Here is a 26,037-nt window from a genome sequence, read left to right on the forward strand (position 1 = left end):
GGTTTTCGTTATTAAAATGCCGAAAGACGCCGATTTTGACTAGAATTTGCAAGATATTGACATGAATATATAACTGTTTGTATCAAAAAATGATAGTTTAAACTGATATTTGCAGTTTTGATGCGGTTTTAGGTACGATATGAGTCGAAGAAGCCGATTTTGACTGGAATCTGTTTAAAATGACAAAGAAAAACCTATTATCAATTCAAGGAAGTGAATTTTTTAGTAGTTATCTGCAGTTTTAATGTAGATTTCAGTTCGCTAAGTTATGAAAATGCATGTTTTGGCTATAATCTTCCGTAAATCAAGGGCGAAAACCAATTATTTGTCCCAAAAGAAGGTGTTTTAAGTATATATCTGCATTTCTAAGGTAGATTTGGGTACAATAAGAGGCGAAAAAGCAGATTCTGACTAAGATTTTATCGAAATCGGCAACTATTTGACTCAGAAAGGTTGCCTTACGTCGAAATCTAATAGTTTATTAAGGTTTTCGTTACTAAAATGCCCAAAGACGCCGATTTTGACTAGAATTTGAAAGATATTGACATGAATATATAACTGTTTGTATCAAAAAATGATAGTTTAAACTGATATTTGCAGTTTTGATGCGGTTTTAGATACGATATGGATCGAAGAAGCCGATTTTGACTTTAATCTGTTTAAAATGACAAAGAAAAACCTATTATCAATTCAAGGAAGTGAATTTTTAAGTAGTTATCTGCAGTTTTAATGTAGATTTCAGTTCGCTAAGTTATGAAAATGCATGTTTTGGCTATAATCTTCCGTAAATCAAGGGCGAAAACCAATTATTTGTCCCAAAAGAAGGTGTTTTAAGTATATATCTGCATTTCTAAGGTAGATTTGGGTACAATAAGAGGCGAAAAAGCAGATTCTGACTAAGATTTTATCGAAATCGGCAACCATTTGACTCAGAAAGGTTGCCTTACGTCGAAATCTAATAGTTTATTAAGGTTTTCGTTACTAAAATGCCCAAAGACGCCGATTTTGACTAGAATTTGAAAGATATTGACATGAATATATAACTGTTTGTATCAAAAAATGATAGTTTAAACTGATATTTGCAGTTTTGATGCGGTTTTAGATACGATATGAATCGAAGAAGCCGATTTTGACTGGAATCTGTTTAAAATGACAAAGAAAAACCTATTATCAATTCAAGGAAGTGAATTCTTAAGTAGCTATCTGCAGTTTTAATGTGGATTTCAGTTCGCTAAGTTATGAAAATGCATGTTTTGGCTATAATCTTCCGTAAATCAAGGGCGAAAACCAATTATTTGTCCCAAAAGAAGGTGTTTTAAGTATATATCTGCATTTCTAAGGTAGATTTGGGTACAATAAGATTCTAAAAAGCAGATTCTGACTAAGATTTTATCGAAATCGGCAACTATTTGACTCAGAATGGTTGCCTTACGTCGAAATCTAATAGTTTATTAAGGTTTTCGTTACTAAAATGCCCAAAGACGGCGATTTTGACTAGAATTTGAAAGATATTGACATGAATATATAACTGTTTGTATCAAAAAATGATAGTTTAAACTAATATTTGCAGTTTTGATGCGGTTTTAGGTACGATATGAGTCGAAGAAGCCGATTTTGACTGGAATCTGTTTAAAATGACAAAGAAAAACCTATTATCAATTCATGCATGCATGCATCAATGCATGTTTTGGCTATAATCTTCCGTAAATCAAGGGCGAACACCAATTATTTGTCCCAAAAGAAGGTGTTTTAAGTATATATCTGCATTTCTAAGGTAGATTTGGGTACAATAAGAGGCGAAAAAGCAGATTCTGACTAAGATTTTATCGAAATCGGCAACTATTTCACTCAGAATGGTTGCCTTAAGTCGAAATCTAATAGTTTATTAAGGTTTTCGTTACTAAAATGCCGAAAGACGCCGATTTTGAGTAGAATTTGAAAGATATTGACATGAATATATAACTGTTTGTATCAAAAAATGATAGTTTAAACTGATATTTGCAGTTTTGATGCGGTATTAGGTACGATATGAATCGAAGAAGCCGATTTTGACTGGAATCTGTTTAAAATGACAAAGAACAACCTATTATCAATTCAAGGAAGTGAATTTTTAAGTAGTTATCTGCAGTTTTAATGTAGATTTCAGTTCGCTAAGTTATGAAAATGCATGTTTTGGCTATAATCTTCCGTAAATCAAGGGCGAAAACCAATTATTTGTCCCAAAAGAAGGTGTTTTAAGTATATATCTGCATTTCTAAGGTAGATTTGGGTACAATAAGAGGCGAAAAAGCAGATTCTGACTAAGATTTTATCGAAATCGGCAACTATTTGACTCAGAAAGGTTGCCTTACGTCGAAAACTAATAGTTTATTAAGGTTTTCGTTACTAAAATGCCCAAAGACGCCGATTTTGACTAGAATTTGAAAGATATTGACATGAATATATAACTGTTTGTATCAAAAAATGATAGTTTAAACTGATATTTGCAGTTTTGATGCGGTTTTAGATACGATATGGATCGAAGAAGCCGATTTTGACTTTAATCTGTTTAAAATGACAAAGAAAAACCTATTATCAATTCAAGGAAGTGAATTTTTAAGTAGTTATCTGCAGTTTTAATGTAGATTTCAGTTCGCTAAGTTATGAAAATGCATGTTTTGGCTATAATCTTCCGTAAATCAAGGGCGAAAACCAATTATTTGTCCCAAAAGAAGGTGTTTTAAGTATATATCTGCATTTCTAAGGTAGATTTGGGTACAATAAGAGGCGAAAAAGCAGATTCTGACTAATATTTTATCGAAATCGGCAACCATTTGACTCAGAAAGGTTGCCTTACGTCGAAATCTAATAGTTTATTAAGGTTTTCGTTACTAAAATGCCCAAAGACGCCGATTTTGACTAGAATTTGAAAGATATTGACATGAATATATAACTGTTTGTATCAAAAAATCATAGTTTAAACTGATATTTGCAGTTTTGATGCGGTTTTAGATACGATATGAATCGAAGAAGCCGATTTTGACTGGAATCTGTTTAAAATGACAAAGAAAAACCTATTATCAATTCAAGGAAGTGAATTCTTAAGTAGTTATCTGCAGTTTTAATGTGGATTTCAGTTCGCTAAGTTATGAAAATGCATGTTTTGGCTATAATCTTCCGTAAATCAAGGGCGAAAACCAATTATTTGTCCCAAAAGAAGGTGTTTTAAGTATATATCTGCATTTCTAAGGTAGATTTGGGTACAATAAGATTCTAAAAAGCAGATTCTGACTAAGATTTTATCGAAATCGGCAACTATTTGACTCAGAATGGTTGCCTTACGTCGAAATCTAATAGTTTATTAAGGTTTTCGTTACTAAAATGCCCAAAGACGGCGATTTTGACTAGAATTTGAAAGATATTGACATGAATATATAACTGTTTGTATCAAAAAATGATAGTTTAAACTAATATTTGCAGTTTTGATGCGGTTTTAGGTACGATATGAGTCGAAGAAGCCGATTTTGACTGGAATCTGTTTAAAATGACAAAGAAAAACCTATTATCAATTCATGCATGCATGCATCAATGCATGTTTTGGCTATAATCTTCCGTAAATCAAGGGCGAACACCAATTATTTGTCCCAAAAGAAGGTGTTTTAAGTATATATCTGCATTTCTAAGGTAGATTTGGGTACAATAAGAGGCGAAAAAGCAGATTCTGACTAAGATTTTATCGAAATCGGCAACTATTTCACTCAGAATGGTTGCCTTAAGTCGAAATCTAATAGTTTATTAAGGTTTTCGTTACTAAAATGCCGAAAGACGCCGATTTTGAGTAGAATTTGAAAGATATTGACATGAATATATAACTGTTTGTATCAAAAAATGATAGTTTAAACTGATATTTGCAGTTTTGATGCGGTATTAGGTACGATATGAATCGAAGAAGCCGATTTTGACTGGAATCTGTTTAAAATGACAAAGAACAACCTATTATCAATTCAAGGAAGTGAATTTTTAAGTAGTTATCTGCAGTTTTAATGTAGATTTCAGTTCGCTAAGTTATGAAAATGCATGTTTTGGCTATAATCTTCCGTAAATCAAGGGCGAAAACCAATTATTTGTCCCAAAAGAAGGTGTTTTAAGTATATATCTGCATTTCTAAGGTAGATTTGGGTACAATAAGAGGCGAAAAAGCAGATTCTGACTAGGATTTTATCGAAATCGGCAACTATTTGACTCAGAATGGTTGCCTTACGTCGAAATCTAATAGTTTATTAAGGTTTTCGTTACTAAAATGCCCAAAGACGCCGATTTTGACTAGAATTTGAAAGATATTGACATGAACATATAACTGTTTGTATCAAAAAATGATAGTTTAAACTGATATTTGCAGTTTTGATGCGGTTTTAGGTACGATATGAGTCGAAGAAGCCGATTTTGACTGGAATCTGTTTAAAATGACAAAGAAAAACCTATTATCAATTCAAGGAAGTGAATTTTTAAGTAGTTATCTGCAGTTTTAATGTAGATTTCAGTTCGCTAAGTTATGAAAATGCATGTTTTGGCTATAATCTTCCGTAAATCAAGGGCGAAAACCAATTATTTGTCCCAAAAGAAGGTGTTTTAAGTATATATCTGCATTTCTAAGGTAGATTTGGGTACAATAAGAGGCGAGAAAGCAGATTCTGACTAAGATTTTATCGAAATCGGCAACTTTTTGACTCAGAAAGGTTGCCTTACGTCGAAATCTAATAGTTTATTAAGGTTTTCGTTACTAAAATGCCCAAAGACGCCGATTTTGACTAGAATTTGAAAGATATTGACATGAATATATAACTGTTTGTATCAAAAAATGATAGTTTAAACTGATATTTGCAGTTTTGATGCGGTTTTAGATACGATATGAATCGAAGAAGCCGATTTTTACTGGAATCTGTTTAAAATGACAAAGAAAAACCTATTATCAATTCATGCATGCATGCATCAATGCATGTTTTGGCTATAATCTTAAGTAAATCAAGGGCGAAAACCAATTATTTGTCCCAAAAGAAGGTGTTTTAAGTATATATCTGCATTTCTAAGGTAGATTTGGGTACAATAAGAGGCGAAAAAGCAGATTCTGACTAAGATTTTATCGAAATCGGCAACTATTTGACTCAGAAAGGTTGCCTTACGTCGAAATCTAATAGTTTATTAAGGTTTTCGTTACTAAAATGCCCAAAGACGCCGATTTTGACTAGAATTTGAAAGATATTGACATGAATATATAACAGTTTGTATCAAAAAATGATAGTTTAAACTGATATTTGCAGTTTTGATGCGGTTTTAGATACGATATGGATCGAAGAAGCCGATTTTGACTTTAATCTGTTTAAAATGACAAAGAAAAACCTATTATCAATTCAAGGAAGTGAATTTTTAAGTAGTTATCTGCAGTTTTAATGTAGATTTCAGTTCGCTAAGTTATGAAAATGCATGTTTTGGCTATAATCTTCCGTAAATCAAGTGCGAAAACCAATTATTTGTCCCAAAAGAAGGTGTTTTAAGTATATATCTGCATTTCTAAGGTAGATTTGGGTACAATAAGAGGCGAAAAAGCAGATTCTGACTAAGATTTTATCGAAATCGGCAACTATTTGACTCAGAAAGGTTGCCTTACGTCAAAATCTAATAGTTTATTAAGGTTTTCGTTACTAAAATGCCCAAAGACGCCGATTTTGACTAGAATTTGAAAGATATTGACATGAATATATAACTGTTTGTATCAAAAAATGATAGTTTAAACTGATATTTGCAGTTTTGATGCGGTTTTAGGTACGATATGAGTCGAAGAAGCCGATTTTGACTGGAATCTGTTTAAAATGACAAAGAACAACCTATTATCAATTCAAGGAAGTGAATTTTTAAGTAGTTATCTGCAGTTTTAATGTAGATTTCAGTTCGCTAAGTTATGAAAATGCATGTTTTGGCTATAATCTTCCGTAAATCAAGGGCGAACACCAATTATTTGTCCCAAAAGAAGGTGTTTTAAGTATATATCTGCATTTCTAAGGTAGATTTGGGTACAATAAGAGGCGAAAAAGCAGATTCTGACTAAGATTTTATCGAAATCGGCAACTATTTCATTCAGAATGGTTGCCTTACGTCGATATCTAATAGTTTATTAAGGTTTTCGTTACTAAAATGCCGAAAGACGCCGATTTTGACTAGAATTTGAAAGATATTGACATGAATATATAACTGTTTGTATCAAAAAATGATAGTTTAAACTGATATTTGCAGTTTTGATGCGGTTTTAGGTACGATATGAGTCGAAGAAGCCGATTTTGACTGGAATCTGTTTAAAATGACAAAGAACAACCTATTATCAATTCAAGGAAGTGAATTTTTAAGTAGTTATCTGCAGTTTTAATGTAGATTTCAGTTCGCTAAGTTATGAAAATGCATGTTTTGGCTATAATCTTCCGTAAATCAAGGGCGAAAACCAATTATTTGTCCCAAAAGAAGGTGTTTTAAGTATATATCTGCATTTCTAAGGTAGATTTGGGTACAATAAGAGGTGAAAAAGCAGATTCTGACTAGGATTTTATCGAAATCGGCAACTATTTGACTCAGAATGGTTGACTTACGTCGAAATCTAATAGTTCATAAAGGTTTTCGTTACTAAAATGCCCAAAGATGCCGATTTTGACTAGAATTTGAAAGTTATTGACATGAATATATAACTGTTTGTATCAAAAAAAGATAGTTTAAACTGATATTTGCAGTTTTGATGCGGTTTTAGGTACGATATGAGTCGAAGAAGCCGATTTTGACTGGAATCTGTTTAAAATGACAAAGAAAAACCTATTATCAATTCAAGGAAGTGAATTTTTAAGTAGTTATCTGCAGTTTTAATGTAGATTTCAGTTCGCTAAGTTATGAAAATGCATGTTTTGGCTATAATCTTCCGTAAATCAAGGGCGAAAATCAATTATTTGTCCCAAAAGAAGGTGTTTTAAGTATATATCTGCATTTCTAAGGTAGATTTGGGTACAATAAGAGGCGAAAAAGCAGATTCTGACTAAGATTTTATCGAAATCGGCAACTATTTGACTCAGAAAGGTTGCCTTACGTCGAAATCTAATAGTTTATTAAGGTTTTCGTTACTAAAATGCCCAAAGACGCCGATTTTGACTAGAATTTGAAAGATATTGACATGAATATATAACTGTTTGTATCAAAAAATGATAGTTTAAACTGATATTTGCAGTTTTGATGCGGTTTTAGATACGATATGGATCGAAGAAGCCGATTTTGACTTTAATCTGTTTAAAATGACAAAGAAAAACCTATTATCAATTCAAGGAAGTGAATTTTTAAGTAGTTATCTGCAGTTTTAATGTAGATTTCAGTTCGCTAAGTTATGAAAATGCATGTTTTGGCTATAATCTTCCGTAAATCAAGGGCGAAAACCAATTATTTGTCCCAAAAGAAGGTGTTTTAAGTATATATCTGCATTTCTAAGGTAGATTTGGGTACAATAAGAGGCGAAAAAGCAGATTCTGACTAAGATTTTATCGAAATCGGCAACTATTTGACTCAGAATGGTTGCCTTACGTCGAAATCTAATAGTTTATTAAGGTTTTCGTTACTAAAATGCCCAAAGACGCCGATTTTGACTAGAATTTGAAAGATATTGACATGAATATATAACTGTTTGTATCAAAAAATGATAGTTTAAACTGATATTTGCAGTTTTGATGCGGTTTTAGATACGATATGAATCGAAGAAGCCGATTTTGACTGGAATCTGTTTAAAATGACAAAGAAAAACCTATTATCAACTCAAGGAAGTGAATTTTTAAGTAGTTATCTGCAGTTTTAATGTAGATTTCAGTTCGTTAAGTTATGAAAATGCATGTTTTGGCTATAATCTTCCGTAAATCAAGGGCGAACACCAATTATTTGTCCCAAAAGAAGGTGTTTTAAGTATATATCTGCATTTCTAAAGTAGATTTGGGTACAATAAGAGGCGAAAAAGCAGATTCTGACTAAGATTTTATCGAAATCGGCAACTATTTCACTCAGAATGGTTGCCTTACGTCGAAATCTAATAGTTCATTAAGGTTTTCGTTACTAAAATGCCCAAAGACGCCGATTTTGACTAGAATTTGAAAGATATTGACATGAATATATAACTGTTTGTATCAAAAAATGATAGTTTAAACTGATATTTGCAGTTTTGATGCGGTTTTAGGTACGATATGAGTCGAAGAAGCCGATTTTGACTGGAATCTGTTTAAAATGACAAAGAAAAACCTATTATCAATTCAAGGAAGTGACTTTTTAAGTAGTTATCTGCAGTTTTAATGTAGATTTCAGTTCGCTAAGTTATGAAAATGCATGTTTTGGCTATAATCTTCCGTAAATCAAGGGCGAAAACCAATTATTTGTCCCAAAAGAAGGTGTTCTAAGTATATATCTGCATTTCTAAGGTAGATTTGGGTACAATAAGAGGCGAAAAAGCAGATTCTGACTAAGATTTTATCGAAATCGGCAACTATTTGACTCAGAATGGTTGCCTTACGTCGAAATCTAATAGTTTATTAAGGTTTTCGTTACTAAAATGCCCAAAGACGCCGATTTTGACTAGAATTTGAAAGATATTGACATGAATATATAACTGTTTGTATCAAAAAATGATAGTTTAAACTGATATTTGCAGTTTTGATGCGGTTTTAGGTACGATATGAGTCGAAGAAGCCGATTTTGACTGGAATCTGTTTAAAATGACAAAGAAAAACCTATTATCAATTCAAGGAAGTGAATTTTTAAGTAGTTATCTGCAGTTTTAATGTAGATTTCAGTTCGCTAAGTTATGAAAATGCATGTTTTGGCTATAATCTTCCGTAAATCAAGGGCGAAAACCAATTATTTGTCCCAAAAGAAGGTGTTTTAAGTATATATCTGCATTTCTAAGGTAGATTTGGGTACAATAAGAGGCGAGAAAGCAGATTCTGACTAAGATTTTATCGAAATCGGCAACTATTTGACTCAGAAAGGTTGCCTTACGTCGAAATCTAATAGTTTATTAAGGTTTTCGTTACTAAAATGCCCAAAGACGCCGATTTTGACTAGAATTTGAAAGATATTGACATGAATATATAACTGTTTGTATCAAAAAATGATAGTTTAAACTGATATTTGCAGTTTTGATGCGGTTTTAGATACGATATGAATCGAAGAAGCCGATTTTTACTGGAATCTGTTTAAAATGACAAAGAAAAACCTATTATCAATTCATGCATGCATGCATCAATGCATGTTTTGGCTATAATCTTCCGTAAATCAAATGCGAAAACCAATTATTTGTCCCAAAAGAAGGTGTTTTAAGTATATATCTGCATTTCTAAGGTAGATTTGGGTACAATAAGAGGCGAAAAAGCAGATTCTGACTAAGATTTTATCGAAATCGGCAACTATTTGACTCAGAAAGGTTGCCTTACGTCGAAATCTAATAGTTTATTAAGGTTTTCGTTACTAAAATGCCCAAAGACGCCGATTTTGACTAGAATTTGAAAGATATTGACATGAATATATAACTGTTTGTATCAAAAAATGATAGTTTAAACTGATATTTGCAGTTTTGATGCGGTTTTAGGTACGATATGAGTCGAAGAAGCCGATTTTGACTGGAATCTGTTTAAAATGACAAAGAACAACCTATTATCAATTCAAGGAAGTGAATTTTTAAGTAGTTATCTGCAGTTTTAATGTAGATTTCAGTTCGCTAAGTTATGAAAATGCATGTTTTGGCTATAATCTTCCGTAAATCAAGGGCGAACACCAATTATTTGTCCCAAAAGAAGGTGTTTTAAGTATATATCTGCATTTCTAAGGTAGATTTGGGTACAATAAGAGGCGAAAAAGCAGATTCTGACTAAGATTTTATCGAAATCGGCAACTATTTCATTCAGAATGGTTGCCTTACGTCGAAATCTAATAGTTTATTAAGGTTTTCGTTACTAAAATGCCGAAAGACGCTGATTTTGACTAGAATTTGAAAGATATTGACATGAATATATAACTGTTTGTATCAAAAAATGATAGTTTAAACTGATATTTGCAGTTTTGATGCGGTTTTAGGTACGATATGAGTCGAAGAAGCCGATTTTGACTGGAATCTGTTTAAAATGACAAAGAACAACCTATTATCAATTCAAGGAAGTGAATTTTTAAGTAGTTATCTGCAGTTTTAATGTAGATTTCAGTTCGCTAAGTTATGAAAATGCATGTTTTGGCTATAATCTTCCGTAAATCAAGGGCGAAAACCAATTATTTGTCCCAAAAGAAGGTGTTTTAAGTATATATCTGCATTTCTAAGGTAGATTTGGGTACAATAAGAGGTGAAAAAGCAGATTCTGACTAGGATTTTATCGAAATCGGCAACTATTTGACTCAGAATGGTTGCCTTACGTAAATCTAATAGTTCATTAAGGTTTTCGTTACTAAAATGCCCAAAGACGCCGATTTTGACTAGAATTTGAAAGTTATTGACATGAATATATAACTGTTTGTATCAAAAAAAGATAGTTTAAACTGGTATTTGCAGTTTTGATGCGGTTTTAGGTACGATATGAGTCGAAGAAGCCGATTTTGACTGGAATCTGTTTAAAATGACAAAGAAAAACCTATTATCAATTCAAGGAAGTGAATTTTTAAGTAGTTATCTGCAGTTTTAATGTAGATTTCAGTTCGCTAAGTTATGAAAATGCATGTTTTGGCTATAATCTTCCGTAAATCAAGGGCGAAAATCAATTATTTGTCCCAAAAGAAGGTGTTTTAAGTATATATCTGCATTTCTAAGGTAGATTTGGGTACAATAAGAGGCGAAAAAGCAGATTCTGACTAAGATTTTATCGAAATCGGCAACTATTTGACTCAGAAAGGTTGCCTTACGTCGAAATCTAATAGTTTATTAAGGTTTTCGTTACTAAAATGCCCAAAGACGCCGATTTTGACTAGAATTTGAAAGATATTGACATGAATATATAACTGTTTGTATCAAAAAATGATAGTTTAAACTGATATTTGCAGTTTTGATGCGGTTTTAGATACGATATGGATCGAAGAAGCCGATTTTGACTTTAATCTGTTTAAAATGACAAAGAAAAACCTATTATCAATTCAAGGAAGTGAATTTTTAAGTAGTTATCTGCAGTTTTAATGTAGATTTCAGTTCGCTAAGTTATGAAAATGCATGTTTTGGCTATAATCTTCCGTAAATCAAGGGCGAAAACCAATTATTTGTCCCAAAAGAAGGTGTTTTAAGTATATATCTGCATTTCTAAGGTAGATTTGGGTACAATAAGAGGCGAAAAAGCAGATTCTGACTAAGATTTTATCGAAATCGGCAACTATTTGACTCAGAAAGGTTGCCTTACGTCGAAATCTAATAGTTTATTAAGGTTTTCGTTACTAAAATGCCCAAAGACGCCGATTTTGACTAGAATTTGAAAGATATTGACATGAATATATAACTGTTTGTATCAAAAAATGATAGTTTAAACTGATATTTGCAGTTTTGATGCGGTTTTAGATACGATATGAATCGAAGAAGCCGATTTTGACTGGAATCTGTTTAAAATGACAAAGAAAAAACTATTATCAATTCAAGGAAGTGAATTCTTAAGTAGTTATCTGCAGTTTTAATGTGGATTTCAGTTCGCTAAGTTATGAAAATGCATGTTTTGGCTATAATCTTCCGTAAATCAAGGGCGAAAACCAATTATTTGTCCCAAAAGAAGGTGTTTTAAGTATATATCTGCATTTCTAAGGTAGATTTGGGTACAATAAGATTCTAAAAAGCAGATTCTGACTAAGATTTTATCGAAATCGGCAACTATTTGACTCAGAATGGTTGCCTTACGTCGAAATCTAATAGTTTATTAAGGTTTTCGTTACTAAAATGCCCAAAGACCCCGATTTTGACTAGAATTTGAAAGATATTGACATGAATATATAACTGTTTGTATCAAAAAATGATAGTTTAAACTAATATTTGCAGTTTTGATGCTGTTTTAGGTACGATATGAGTCGAAGAAGCCATTTTGACTGGAATCTGTTTAAAATGACAAAGAAAAACCTATTATCAATTCATGCATGCATGCATCAATGCATGTTTTGGCTATAATCTTCCGTAAATCAAGGGCGAAAACCAATTATTTGTCCCAAAAGAAGGTGTTTTAAGTATATATCTGCATTTCTAAGGTAGATTTGGGTACAATAAGAGGCGAAAAAGCAGATTCTGACTAAGATTTTATCGAAATCGGCAACTATTTGACTCAGAATGGTTGCCTTACGTCGAAATCTAATAGTTTATTAAGGTTTTCGTTACTAAAATGCCCAAAGACGCCGATTTTGACTAGAATTTGAAAGATATTGACATGAATATATAACTGTTTGTATCAAAAAATGATAGTTTAAACTGATATTTGCAGTTTTGATGCGGTTTTAGATACGATATGAATCGAAGAAGCCGATTTTGACTGGAATCTGTTTAAAATGACAAAGAAAAACCTATTATCAACTCAAGGAAGTGAATTTTTAAGTAGTTATCTGCAGTTTTAATGTAGATTTCAGTTCGCTAAGTTATGAAAATGCATGTTTTGGCTATAATCTTCCGTAAATCAAGGGCGAACACCAATTATTTGTCCCAAAAGAAGGTGTTTTAAGTATATATCTGCATTTCTAAGGTAGATTTGGGTACAATAAGAGGCGAAAAAGCAGATTCTGACTAAGATTTTATCGAAATCGGCAACTATTTCACTCAAAATGGTTGCCTTACGTCGAAATCTAATAGTTCATTAAGGTTTTCGTTACTAAAATGCCGAAAGACGCCGATTTTGACTAGAATTTGAAAGATATTGACATGAATATATAACTGTTTGTATCAAAAAATGATAGTTTAAACTGATATTTGCAGTTTTGATGCGGTATTAGGTACGATATGAATCGAAGAAGCCGATTTTGACTGGAATCTGTTTAAAATGACAAAGAACAACCTATTATCAATTCAAGGAAGTGAATTTTTAAGTAGTTATCTGCAGTTTTAATGTAGATTTCAGTTCGCTAAGTTATGAAAATGCATGTTTTGGCTATAATCTTCCGTAAATCAAGGGCGAAAACCAATTATTTGTCCCAAAAGAACGTGTTTTAAGTATATATCTGCATTTCTAAGGTAGATTTGGGTACAATAAGAGGCGAAAAAGCAGATTCTGACTAAGATTTTATCGAAATCGGCAACTATTTGACTCAGAATGGTTGCCTTACGTCGAAATCTAATAGTTTATTAAGGTTTTCGTTACTAAAATGCCCAAAGACGCCGATTTTGACTAGAATTTGAAAGATATTGACATGAATATATAACTGTTTGTATCAAAAAATGATAGTTTAAACTGATATTTGCAGTTTTGATGCGGTTTTAGGTACGATATGAGTCGAAGAAGCCGATTTTGACTGGAATCTGTTTAAAATGACAAAGAAAAGCCTATTATCAATTCAAGGAAGTGAATTTTTAAGTAGTTATCTGCAGTTTTAATGTAGATTTCAGTTCGCTAAGTTATGAAAATGCATGTTTTGGCTATAATCTTCCGTAAATCAAGGGCGAAAACCAATTATTTGTCCCAAAAGAAGGTGTTTTAAGTATATATCTGCATTTCTAAGGTAGATTTGGGTACAATAAGATTCGAAAAAGCAGATTCTGACTAAGATTTTATCGAAATCGGCAACTATTTGACTCAGAATGGTTGCCTTACGTCGAAATCTAATAGTTTATTAAGGTTTTCGTTACTAAAATGCCCAAAGACGCCGATTTTGACTAGAATTTGAAAGATATTGACATGAATATATAACTGTTTGTATCAAAAAATGATAGTTTAAACTGATATTTGCAGTTTTGATGCGGTTTTAGGTACGATATGAGTCGAAGAAGCCGATTTTGACTGGAATCTGTTTAAAATGACAAAGAAAAACCTATTATCAATTCAAGGAAGTGAATTTTTAAGTAGTTATCTGCAGTTTTAATGTAGATTTCAGTTCGCTAAGTTATGAAAATGCATGTTTTGTCTATAATCTTCCGTAAATCAAGTGCGAAAACCAATTATTTGTCCCAAAAGAAGGTGTTTTAAGTATATATCTGCATTTCTAAGGTAGATTTGGGTACAATAAGAGGCGAAAAAGCAGATTCTGACTAAGATTTTATCGAAATCGGCAACTATTTGACTCAGAAAGGTTGCCTTACGTCGAAATCTAATAGTTTATTAATGTTTTCGTTACTAAAATGCCCAAAGACGCCGATTTTGACTAGAATTTGAAAGATATTGACATGAATATATAACTGTTTGTATCAAAAAATGATAGTTTAAACTGATATTTGCAGTTTTGATGCGGTTTTAGGTACGATATGAGTCGAAGAAGCCGATTTTGACTGGAATCTGTTTAAAATGACAAAGAACAACCTATTATCAATTCAAGGAAGTAAATTTTTAAGTAGTTATCTGCAGTTTTAATGTAGATTTCAGTTCGCTAAGTTATGAAAATGCATGTTTTGGCTATAATCTTCCGTAAATCAAGGGCGAAAACCAATTATTTGTCCCAAAAGAAGGTGTTCTAAGTATATATCTGCATTTCTAAGGTAGATTTGGGTACAATAAGAGGCGAAAAAGCAGATTCTGACTAAGATTTTATCAAAATCGGCAACTATTTCACTCAGAATGGTTGCCTTACGTCGAAATCTAATAGTTTATTAAGGTTTTCGTTACTAAAATGCCGAAAGACGCCGATTTTGACTAGAATTTGAAAGATATTGACATGAATATATAACTGTTTGTATCAAAAAATGATAGTTTAAACTAATATTTGCAGTTTTGATGCGGTTTTAGGTACGATATGAGTCGAAGAAGCCGATTTTGACTGGAATCTGTTTAAAATGACAAAGAACAACCTATTATCAATTCAAGGAAGTAAATTTTTAAGTAGTTATCTGCAGTTTTAATGTAGATTTCAGTTCGCTAAGTTATGAAAATGCATGTTTTGGCTATAATCTTCCGTAAATCAAGGGCGAAAACTAATTATTTGTCCCAAAAGAAGGTGTTTTAAGTATATATCTGCATTTCTAAGGTAGATTTGGGTACAATAAGAGGTGAAAAAGCAGATTCTGACTTGGATTTTATCGAAATCGGCAACTATTTGACTCAGAATGGTTGCCTTACGTCGAAATCTAATAGTTCATTAAGGTTTTCGTTACTAAAATGCCCAAAGACGCCGATTTTGACTAGAATTTGAAAGTTATTGACATGAATATATAACTGTTTGTATCAAAAAATGATAGTTTAAACTGATATTTGCAGTTTTGATGCGGTTTTAGGTACGATATGAGTCGAAGAAGCCGATTTTGACTGGAATCTGTTTAAAATGACAAAGAACAACCTATTATCAATTCAAGGAAGTAAATTTTTAAGTAGTTATCTGCAGTTTTAATGTAGATTTCAGTTCGCTAAGTTATGAAAATGCATGTTTTGGCTATAATCTTCCGTAAATCAAATGCGAAAACTAATTATTTGTCCCAAAAGAAGGTGTTTCAAGTATATATCTGCATTTCTAAGGTAGATTTGGGTACAATAAGAGGTGAAAAAGCAGATTCTGACTAGGATTTTATCGAAATCGGCAACTATTTGACTCAGAATGGTTGCCTTACGTCGAAATCTAATAGTTCATTAAGGTTTTCGTTACTAAAATGAACAAAGACGCCGATTTTGACTAGAATTTTAAAGTTATTGACATGAATATATAACTGTTTGTATCAAAAAATGATAGTTTAAACTGATATTTGCAGTTTTGATGCGGTTTTAGGTACGATATGAAACGAAGAAGCCGATTTTGACTGGAATCTGTTTAAAATGACAAAGAAAAACCTATTATCAATTCAAGGAAGTGAATTTTTAAGTAGTTATCTGCAGTTTTAATGTAGATTTCAGTTCGCTAAGTTATGAAAATGCATGTTTTGGCTATAATCTTCCGTAAATCAAGGGCGAAAACCAATTATTTGTCCCAAAAGAAGGTGTTCTAAGTATATATCTGCATTTCTAAGGTAGATTTGGGAACAATAAGAGGCGAAAAAGCAGATTCTGACTAAGATTTTATCGAAATCGGCAACTATTTGACTCAGAATGGTTGCCTTACGTCGAAATCTAATAGTTTATTAAGGTTTTCGTTACTAAAATGCCCAAAGACGCCGATTTTGACTAGAATTTGAAAGATATTGACATGAATATATAACTGTTTGTATCAAAAAATGATAGTTTAAACTGATATTTGCAGTTTTGATGCGGTTTTAGGTACGATATGACTCGAAGAAGCCGATTTTGACTGAAATCTGTTTAAAATGACAAAGAAAAACCTATTATCAATTCAAGGAAGTGAATTTTTAAGTAGTTATCTGCAGTTTTAATGTAGATTTCAGTTCGCTAAGTTATGAAAATGCATGTTTTGGCTATAATCTTCCGTAAATCAAGTGCGAAAACCAATTATTTGTCCCAAAAGAAGGTTTTTTAAATATATATCTGCATTTCTAAGGTAGATTTGGGTACAATAAGAGGCGAAAAAGCAGATTCTGACTAAGATTTTATCGAAATCGGCAACTATTTGACTCAGAAAGGTTGCCTTACGTCGAAATCTAATAGTTTATTAAGGTTTTCGTTACTAAAATGCCCAAAGACGCCGATTTTGACTAGAATTTGAAAGATATTGACATGAATATATAACTGTTTGTATCAAAAAATGCTAGTTTAAACTGATATTTGCAGTTTTGATGCGGTTTTAGATACGATATGAATCGAAGAAGCCGATTTTGACTTTAATCTGTTTAAAATGACAAAGAAAAACCTATTATCAATTCAAGGAAGTGAATTTTTAAGTAGTTATCTGCAGTTTTAATGTAGATTTCAGTTCGCTAAGTTATGAAAATGCATGTTTTGGCTATAATCTTCCGTAAATCAAGGGCGAACACCAATTATTTGTCCCAAAAGAAGGTGTTTTAAGTATATATCTGCATTTCTAAGGTAGATTTGGGTACAATAAGAGGCGAAAAAGCAGATTCTGACTAAGATTTTATCGAAATCGGCAACTATTTCACTCAGAATGGTTGCCTTACGTCGAAATCTAATAGTTTATTAAGGTTTTTAAAATGCCGAAAGACGCCGATTTTGACTAGAATTTGAAAGATATTGACATGAACATATAACTGTTTGTATCAAAAAAAGATAGTTTAAACTGATATTTGCAGTTTTGATGCGGTTTTAGGTACGATATGAGTCGAAGAAGCCGATTTTGACTGGAATCTGTTTAAAATGACAAAGAAAAACCTATTATCAATTCAAGGAAGTGAATTTTTAAGTAGTTATCTGCAGTTTTAATGTAGATTTCAGTTCGCTAAGTTATGAAAATGCATGTTTTGGCTATATTCTTCCGTAAATCAAGTGCGAAAACCAATTATTTGTCCCAAAAGAAGATGTTTTAAGTATATATCTGCATTTCTAAGGTAGATTTGGGTACAATAAGAGGCGAAAAAGCAGATTCCGACAAAGATTTTATCGAAATCGGCAACTATTTGATTCAGAATTTTTGCCTTACGTCGAAATCTAATAGTTTATTAAGGTTTTCGTTACTAAAATGCCCAAAGACGCCGATTTTGACTAGAATTTGAAAGATATTGACATGAATATATAACTGTTTGTATCAAAAAATGATAGTTTAAACTGATATTTGCAGTTTTGATGCGGTTTTTTGGTACGATATGAGTCGAAGAAGCCGATTTTGACTGGAATCTGTTTAAAATGACAAAGAAAAACCTATTATCAATTCAAGGAAGTGAATTTTTAAGTAGTTATCTGCAGTTTTAATGTAGATTTCAGTTCGCTAAGTTATGAAAATGCATGTTTTGGCTATAATCTTCCGTAAATCAAGGGCGAAAACCAATTATTTGTACCAAAAGAAGGTGTTTTAAGTATATATCTGCATTTCTAAGGTAGATTTGGGAACAATAAGAGGCGAAAAAGCAGATTCTGACTAAGATTTTATCGAAATCGGCAACTATTTGACTCAGAAAGGTTGCCTTACGTCGAAATCTAATAGTTTATTAAGGTTTTCGTTACTAAAATGCCCAAATACGCCGATTTTGACTAGAATTTGAAAGATATTGACATGAATATATAACTGTTTGTATCAAAAAATGATAGTTTAAACTGATATTTGCAGTTTTGATGCGGTTTTAGGTACGATATGAGTCGAAGAAGCCGATTTTGACTGGAATCTGTTTAAAATGACAAAGAACAAATTATTATCAATTCAAGGAAGTGAATTTTTAAGTAGTTATCTGCAGTTTTAATGTAGATTTCAGTTCGCTAAGTTATGAAAATGCATGTTTTGGCTATAATCTTCCGTAAATCAAGGGCGAACACCAATTATTTGTCCCAAAAGAAGGTGTTTTAAGTATATATCTGCATTTCTAAGGTAGATTTGGGTACAATAAGAGGCGAAAAAGCAGATTCTGACTAAGATTTTATCGAAATCGGCAACTATTTCACTCAGAATGGTTGCCTTACGTCGAAATCTAATAGTTTATTAAGGTTTTTAAAATGCCGAAAGACGCCGATTTTGACTAGAATTTGAAAGATATTGACATGAATATATAACTGTTTGTATCAAAAAATGATAGTTTAAACTGATATTTGCAGTTTTGATGCGGTTTTAGGTACGATATGAGTCGAAGAAGCCGATATTGACTGGAATCTGTTTAAAATGACAAAGAACAACCTATTATCAATTCAATTAAGTGAATTTTTAAGTAGTTATCTGCAGTTTTAATGTAGATTTCAGTTCGCTAAGTTATGAAAATGAATGTTTTGGCTATAATCTTCCGTAAATCAAGGGCGAAAACCAATTATTTGTCCCAAAAGAAGGTGTTTTAAGTATATATCTACATTTCTAAGGTAGATTTGGGTACAATAAGAGGCGAAAAAGCAGATTCTGACTAAGATTTTATCGAAATCGGCAACTATTTCACTCAGAATGGTTGCCTTACGTCGAAATCTAATAGTTTATTAAGGTTTTCGTTACTAAAATGCCCAAACACGCCGATTTTGACTAGAATTTGAAAGATATTGACATGAATATATAACTGTTTGTATCAAAAAATGATAGTTTAAACTGATATTTGCAGTTTTGATGCGGTTTTAGGTACGATATGAGTCGAAGAAGCCGATTTTGACTGGAATCTGTTTAAAATGACAAAGAAAAACCTATTATCAATTCATGCATGCATGCATCAATGCATGTTTTGGCTATAATCTTCGGTAAATCAAGGGCGAAAACCAATTATTTGTCCCAAAAGAAGGTGTTTTAAGTATATATCTGCATTTCTAAGGTAGATTTGGGTAGAATAAGAGGCGAAAAAGCAGATTCTGACTAAGATTTTATCGAAATCGGCAACTATTTGACTCAGAATGGTTGCCTTACGTCGAAATCTAATAGTTTATTAAGGTTTTCGTTACTAAAATGCCCAAAGACGCCGATTTTGACTAGAATTTGAAAGATATTGACATGAATATATAACTGTTTGTATCAAAAAATGATAGTTTAAACTGATATTTGCAGTTTTGATGCGGTTTTAGGTACGATATGAGTCGAAGAAGCCGATTTTGACTGGAATCTGTTTAAAATGACAAAGAAAAACCTATTATCAATTCAAGGAAGTGAATTTTTAAGTAGTTATCTGCAGTTTTAATGTAGACTTCAGTTCGCTAAGTTATGAAAATGCATGTTTTGGCTATAATCTTCCGTAAATCAAGTGCGAAAACCAATTATTTGTCCCAAAAGAAGGTGTTTTAAGTATATATCTGCATTTCTAAGGTAGATTTGGGTACAATAAGAGGCGAAAAAGCAGATTCTGACTAAGATTTTATCGAAATCGGCAACTATTTGACTCAGAAAGGTTGCCTTACGTCGAAATCTAATAGTTTATTAAGGTTTTTAAAATGCCGAAAGACGCCGATTTTGACTAGAATTTGAAAGATATTGACTATTGACATGAATATATAACTGTTTGTATCAAAAAATGATAGTTTAAACTGATATTTGCAGTTTTGATGCGGTTTTAGGTACGATATGAGTCGAAGAAGCCGATTTTGACTGGAATCTGTTTAAAATGACAAAGAAAAACCTATTATCAATTCAAGGAAGTGAATTTTTAAGTAGTTATCTGCAGTTTTAATGTAGATTTCAGTTCGCTAAATTATGAAAATGCATGTTTTGGCTATAATCTTCCGTAAATCAAGTGCGAAAACCAATTATTTGTCCCAAAAGAAGGTGTTTTAAGTATATATCTGCATTTCTAAGGTAGATTTGGGTACAATAAGAGGCGAAAAAGCAGATTCCGACTAAGATTTTATCGAAATCGGCAACTATTTGACTCAGAATTTTTGCCTTACGTCGAAATCTAATAGTTTATTAAGGTTTTCGTTACTAAAATGCCCAAAGACGCCGATTTTGACTAGAATTTGAAAGATATTGACATGAATATATAACTGTTTGTATCAAAAAATGATAGTTTAAACTGATATTTGCAGTTTTGATGCGGTTTTAGGTACGATATGAGTCGAAGAAGCCGATTTTGACTGGAATCTGTTTAAAATGACAAAGAAAAACCTATTATCAATTCAAGGAAGTGAATTTTTAAGTAGTTATCTGCAGTTTTAATGTAGATTTCAGTTCGCTAAGTTATGAAAATGCATGTTTTGGCTATAATCTTCCGTAAATCAAGTGCGAAAACCAATTATTTGTCCCAAAAGAAGGTGTTTTAAGTATATATCTGCATTTCTAAGGTAGATTTGGGTACAATAAGAGGCGAAAAAGCAGATTCTGACTAAGATTTTATCGAAATCGGCAACTATTTGACTCAGAAAGGTTGCCTTACGTCGAAATCTAATAGTTTATTAAGGTTTTCGTTACTAGAATGCCCAAAGACGCCGATTTTGACTAGAATTTGAAAGATATTGACATGAATATATAACTGTTTGTATCAAAAAATGATAGTTTAAACTGATATTTGCAGTTTTGATGCGGTTTTAGGTACGATATGAGTCGAAGAAGCCGATTTTGACTGGAATCTGTTTAAAATGACAAAGAACAACCTATTATCAATTCAAGGAAGTGAATTTTTAAGTAGTTATCTGCAGTTTTAATGTAGATTTCAGTTCGCTAAGTTATGAAAATGCATGTTTTGGCTATAATCTTCCGTAAATCAAGGGCGAACACCAATTATTTGTCCCAAAAGAAGGTGTTTTAAGTATATATCTGCATTTCTAAGGTAGATTTGGGTACAATAAGAGGCGAAAAAGCAGATTCTGACTAAGATTTTATCGAAATCGGCAACTATTTCACTCAGAATGGTTGCCTTACGTCGAAATCTAATAGTTTATTAAGGTTTTTAAAATGCCGAAAGACGCCGATTTTGACTAGAATTTGAAAGATATTGACATGAATATATAACTGTTTGTATCAAAAAATGATAGTTTAAACTGATATTTGCAGTTTTGATGCGGTTTTAGGTACGATATGAGTCGAAGAAGCCGATTTTGACTGGAATCTGTTTAAAATGACAAAGAACAACCTATTATCAATTCAAGGAAGTGAATTTTTAAGTAGTTATCTGCAGTTTTAATGTAGATTTCAGTTCGCTAAGTTATGAAAATGAATGTTTTGGCTATAATCTTCCGTAAATCAAGGGCGAAAACCAATTATTTGTCCCAAAAGAAGGTGTTTTAAGTATATATCTGCATTTCTAAGGTAGATTTGGGTACAATAAGAGGCGAAAAAGCAGATTCTGACTAAGATTTTATCGAAATCGGCAACTATTTGACTCAGAAAGGTTGCCTTACGTCGAAATCTAATAGTTTATTAAGGTTTTCGTTACTAGAATGCCCAAAGACGCCGATTTTGACTAGAATTTGAAAGATATTGACATGAATATATAACTGTTTGTATCAAAAAATGATAGTTTAAACTGATATTTGCAGTTTTGATGCGGTTTTAGGTACGATATGAGTCGTAGAAGCCGATTTTGACTAAAATCTGTTTAAAATGACAAAGAACAACCTATTATCAATTCAAGGAAGTGAATTTTTAAGTAGTTATCTGCAGTTTTAATGTAGATTTCAGTTCGCTAAGTTATGAAAATGCATGTTTTGGCTATAATCTTCCGTAAATCAAGGGCGAACACCAATTATTTGTCCCAAAAGAAGGTGTTTTAAGTATATATCTGCATTTCTAAGGTAGATTTGGGTACAATAAGAGGCGAAAAAGCAGATTCTGACTAAGATTTTATCGAAATCGGCAACTATTTCACTCAGAATGGTTGCCTTACGTCGAAATCTAATAGTTTATTAAGGTTTTTAAAATGCCGAAAGACGCCGATTTTGACTAGAATTTGAAAGATATTGACATGAATATATAACTGTTTGTATCAAAAAATGATAGTTTAAACTGATATTTGCAGTTTTGATGCGGTTTTAGGTACGATATGAGTCGAAGAAGCCGATTTTGACTGGAATCTGTTTAAAATGACAAAGAACAACCTATTATCAATTCAAGGAAGTGAATTTTTAAGTAGTTATCTGCAGTTTTAATGTAGATTTCAGTTCGCTAAGTTATGAAAATGAATGTTTTGGCTATAATCTTCCGTAAATCAAGGGCGAAAACCAATTATTTGTCCCAAAAGAAGGTGTTTTAAGTATATATCTACATTTCTAAGGTAGATTTGGGTACAATAAGAGGCGAAAAAGCAGATTCTGACTAAGATTTTATCGAAATCGGCAACTATTTCACTCAGAATGGTTGCCTTACGTCGAAATCTAATAGTTTATTAAGGTTTTCGTTACTAAAATGCCGAAAGACGCCGATTTTGACTAGAATTTGAAAGATATTGACATGAATATATAACTGTTTGTATCAAAAAATGATAGTTTAAACTGATATTTGCAGTTTTGATGCGGTTTTAGGTACGATATGAGTCGAAGAAGCCGATTTTGACTGGAATCTGTTTAAAATGACAAAGAACAACCTATTATCAATTCAAGGAAGTGAATTTTTAAGTAGTTATCTGCAGTTTTAATGTAGATTTCAGTTCGCTAAGTTATGAAAATGCATGTTTTGGCTATAATCTTCCTTAAATCAAGGGCGAAAACCAATTATTTGTCCCAAAAGAAGGTGTTTTAAGTATATATCTGCATTTCTAAGGTAGATTTGGGTACAATAAGAGGCGAAAAAGCAGATTCTGACTAGGATTTTATCGAAATCGGCAACTATTTGACTCAGAATGGTTGCCTTACGTCGAAATCTAATAGTTCATTAAGGTTTTCGTTACTAAAATGCCCAAAGACGCCGATTTTGACTAGAATTTGAAAGTTATTGACATGAATATATAACTGTTTGTATCAAAAAATGATAGTTTAAACTGATATTTGCAGTTTTGATGCGGTTTTAGGTACGATATGAGTCGAAGAAGCCGATTTTGACTGGAATCTGTTTAAAATGACAAAGAAAAACCTATTATCAATTCAAGGAAGTGAATTTTTAAGTAGTTATCTGCAGGTTTAATGTAGATTTCAGTTCGCTAAGTTATGAAAATGCATGTTTTGGCTATAATCTTCCGTAAATCAAGGGCGAAAACCAATTATTTGTCCCAAAAGAAGGTGTTCTAAGTATATATCTGCATTTCTAAGGTAGATTTGGGTACAATAAGAGGCGAAAAAGCAGATTCTGACTAAGATTTTATCGAAATCGGCAACTATTTGACTCAGAATGGTTGCCTTACGTCGAAATCTAATAGTTTATTAAGGTTTTCGTTACTAAAATGCCCAAAGACGCCGATTTTGACTAGAATTTGAAAGATATTGACATGAATATATAACTGTTTGTATCAAAAAATGATAGTTTAAACTGATATTTGCAGTTTTGATGCGGTTTTAGGTACGATATGAGTCGAAGAAGCCGATTTTGACTGGAATCTGTTTAAAATGACAAAGAAAAACCTATTATCAATTCAAGGAAGTGAATTTTTAAGTAGTTATCTGCAGTTTTAATGTAGATTTCAGTTCGCTAAGTTATGAAAATGCATGTTTTGGCTATAATCTTCCGTAAATCAAGGGCGAAAACCAATTATTTGTCCCAAAAGAAGGTGTTTTAAGTATATATCTGCATTTCTAAGGTAGATTTGGGTACAATAAGAGGCGAAAAAGCAGATTCTGACTAAGATTTTATCGAAATCGGCAACTATTTGACTCAGAAAGGATGCCTTACGTCGAAATCTAATAGTTTATTAAGGTTTTCGTTACTAAAATGCCCAAAGACGCCGATTTTGACTAGAATTTGAAAGATATTGACATGAATATATAACTGTTTGTATCAAAAAATGATAGTTTAAACTGATATTTGCAGTTTTGATGCGGTTTTAGGTACGATATGAGTCGAAGAAGCCGATTTTGACTGGAATCTGTTTAAAATGGCAAAGAAAAACCTATTATCAATTCATGCATGCATGCATCAATGCATGTTTTGGCTATAATCTTCCGTAAATCAAGGGCGAAAACCAATTATTTGTCCCAAAAGAAGGTGTTTTAAGTATATATCTGCATTTCTAAGGTAGATTTGGGTTGAATAAGAGGCGAAAAAGCAGATTCTGACTAAGATTTTATCGAAATCGGCAACTATTTGACTCAGAATGGTTGCCTTACGTCGAAATCTAATAGTTTATTAAGGTTTTCGTTACTAAAATGCCCAAAGACGCCGATTTTGACTAGAATTTGAAAGATATTGACATGAATATATAACTGTTTGTATCAAAAAATGATAGTTTAAACTGATATTTGCAGTTTTGATGCGGTTTTAGGTACGATATGAGTCGAAGAAGCCGATTTTGACTGGAATCTGTTTAAAATGACAAAGAAAAACCTATTATCAATTCAAGGAAGTGAATTTTTAAGTAGTTATCTGCAGTTTTAATGTAGATTTCAGTTCGCTAAGTTATGAAAATGCATGTTTTGGCTATAATCTTCCGTAAATCAAGGGCGAAAACCAATTATTTGTCCCAAAAGAAGGTGTTTTAAGTATATATCTGCATTTCTAAGGTAGATTTGGGTACAATAAGAGGCGAAAAAGCAGATTCTGACTAAGATTTTATCGAAATCGGCAACTATTTGACTCAGAAAGGTTGCCTTACGTCGAAATGTAATAGTTTATTAAGGTTTTCGTTACTAAAATGCCCAAAGACGCCGATTTTGACTAGAATTTGAAAGATATTGACATGAATATATAACTGTTTGTATCAAAAAATGATAGTTTAAACTGATATTTGCAGTTTTGATGCGGTTTTAGGTACGATATGAGTCGAAGAAGCCGATTTTGACTGGAATCTGTTTAAAATGACAAAGAAAAACCTATTATCAATTCATGCATGCATGCATCAATGCATGTTTTGGCTATAATCTTCCGTAAATCAAGGGCGAAAACCAATTATTTGTCCCAAAAGAAGGTGTTTTAAGTATATATCTGCATTTCTAAGGTAGATTTGGGTACAATAAGAGGCGAAAAAGCAGATTCTGACTAAGATTTTATCGAAATCGGCAACTATTTGACTCAGAAAGGTTGCCTTACGTCGAAATCTAATAGTTTATTAAGGTTTTCGTTACTAAAATGCCCAAAGACGCCGATTTTGACTAGAATTTGAAAGATATTGACATGAATATATAACTGTTTGTATCAAAAAATGATAGTTTAAACTGATATTTGCAGTTTTGATGCGGTTTTAGATACGATATGAATCGAAGAAGCCGATTTTGACTTTAATCTGTTTAAAATGACAAAGAAAAACCTATTATCAATTCAAGGAAGTGAATTTTAAAGTAGTTATCTGCAGTTTTAATGTAGATTTCGGTTCGCTAAGTTATGAAAATGCAT

Source organism: Cylas formicarius, unplaced genomic scaffold (assembly GCF_029955315.1).
Source record: "Cylas formicarius isolate icCylForm1 unplaced genomic scaffold, icCylForm1.1 PGA_scaffold_6__28_contigs__length_40554024, whole genome shotgun sequence".
Taxonomy (NCBI): domain Eukaryota; kingdom Metazoa; phylum Arthropoda; class Insecta; order Coleoptera; family Brentidae; genus Cylas; species Cylas formicarius.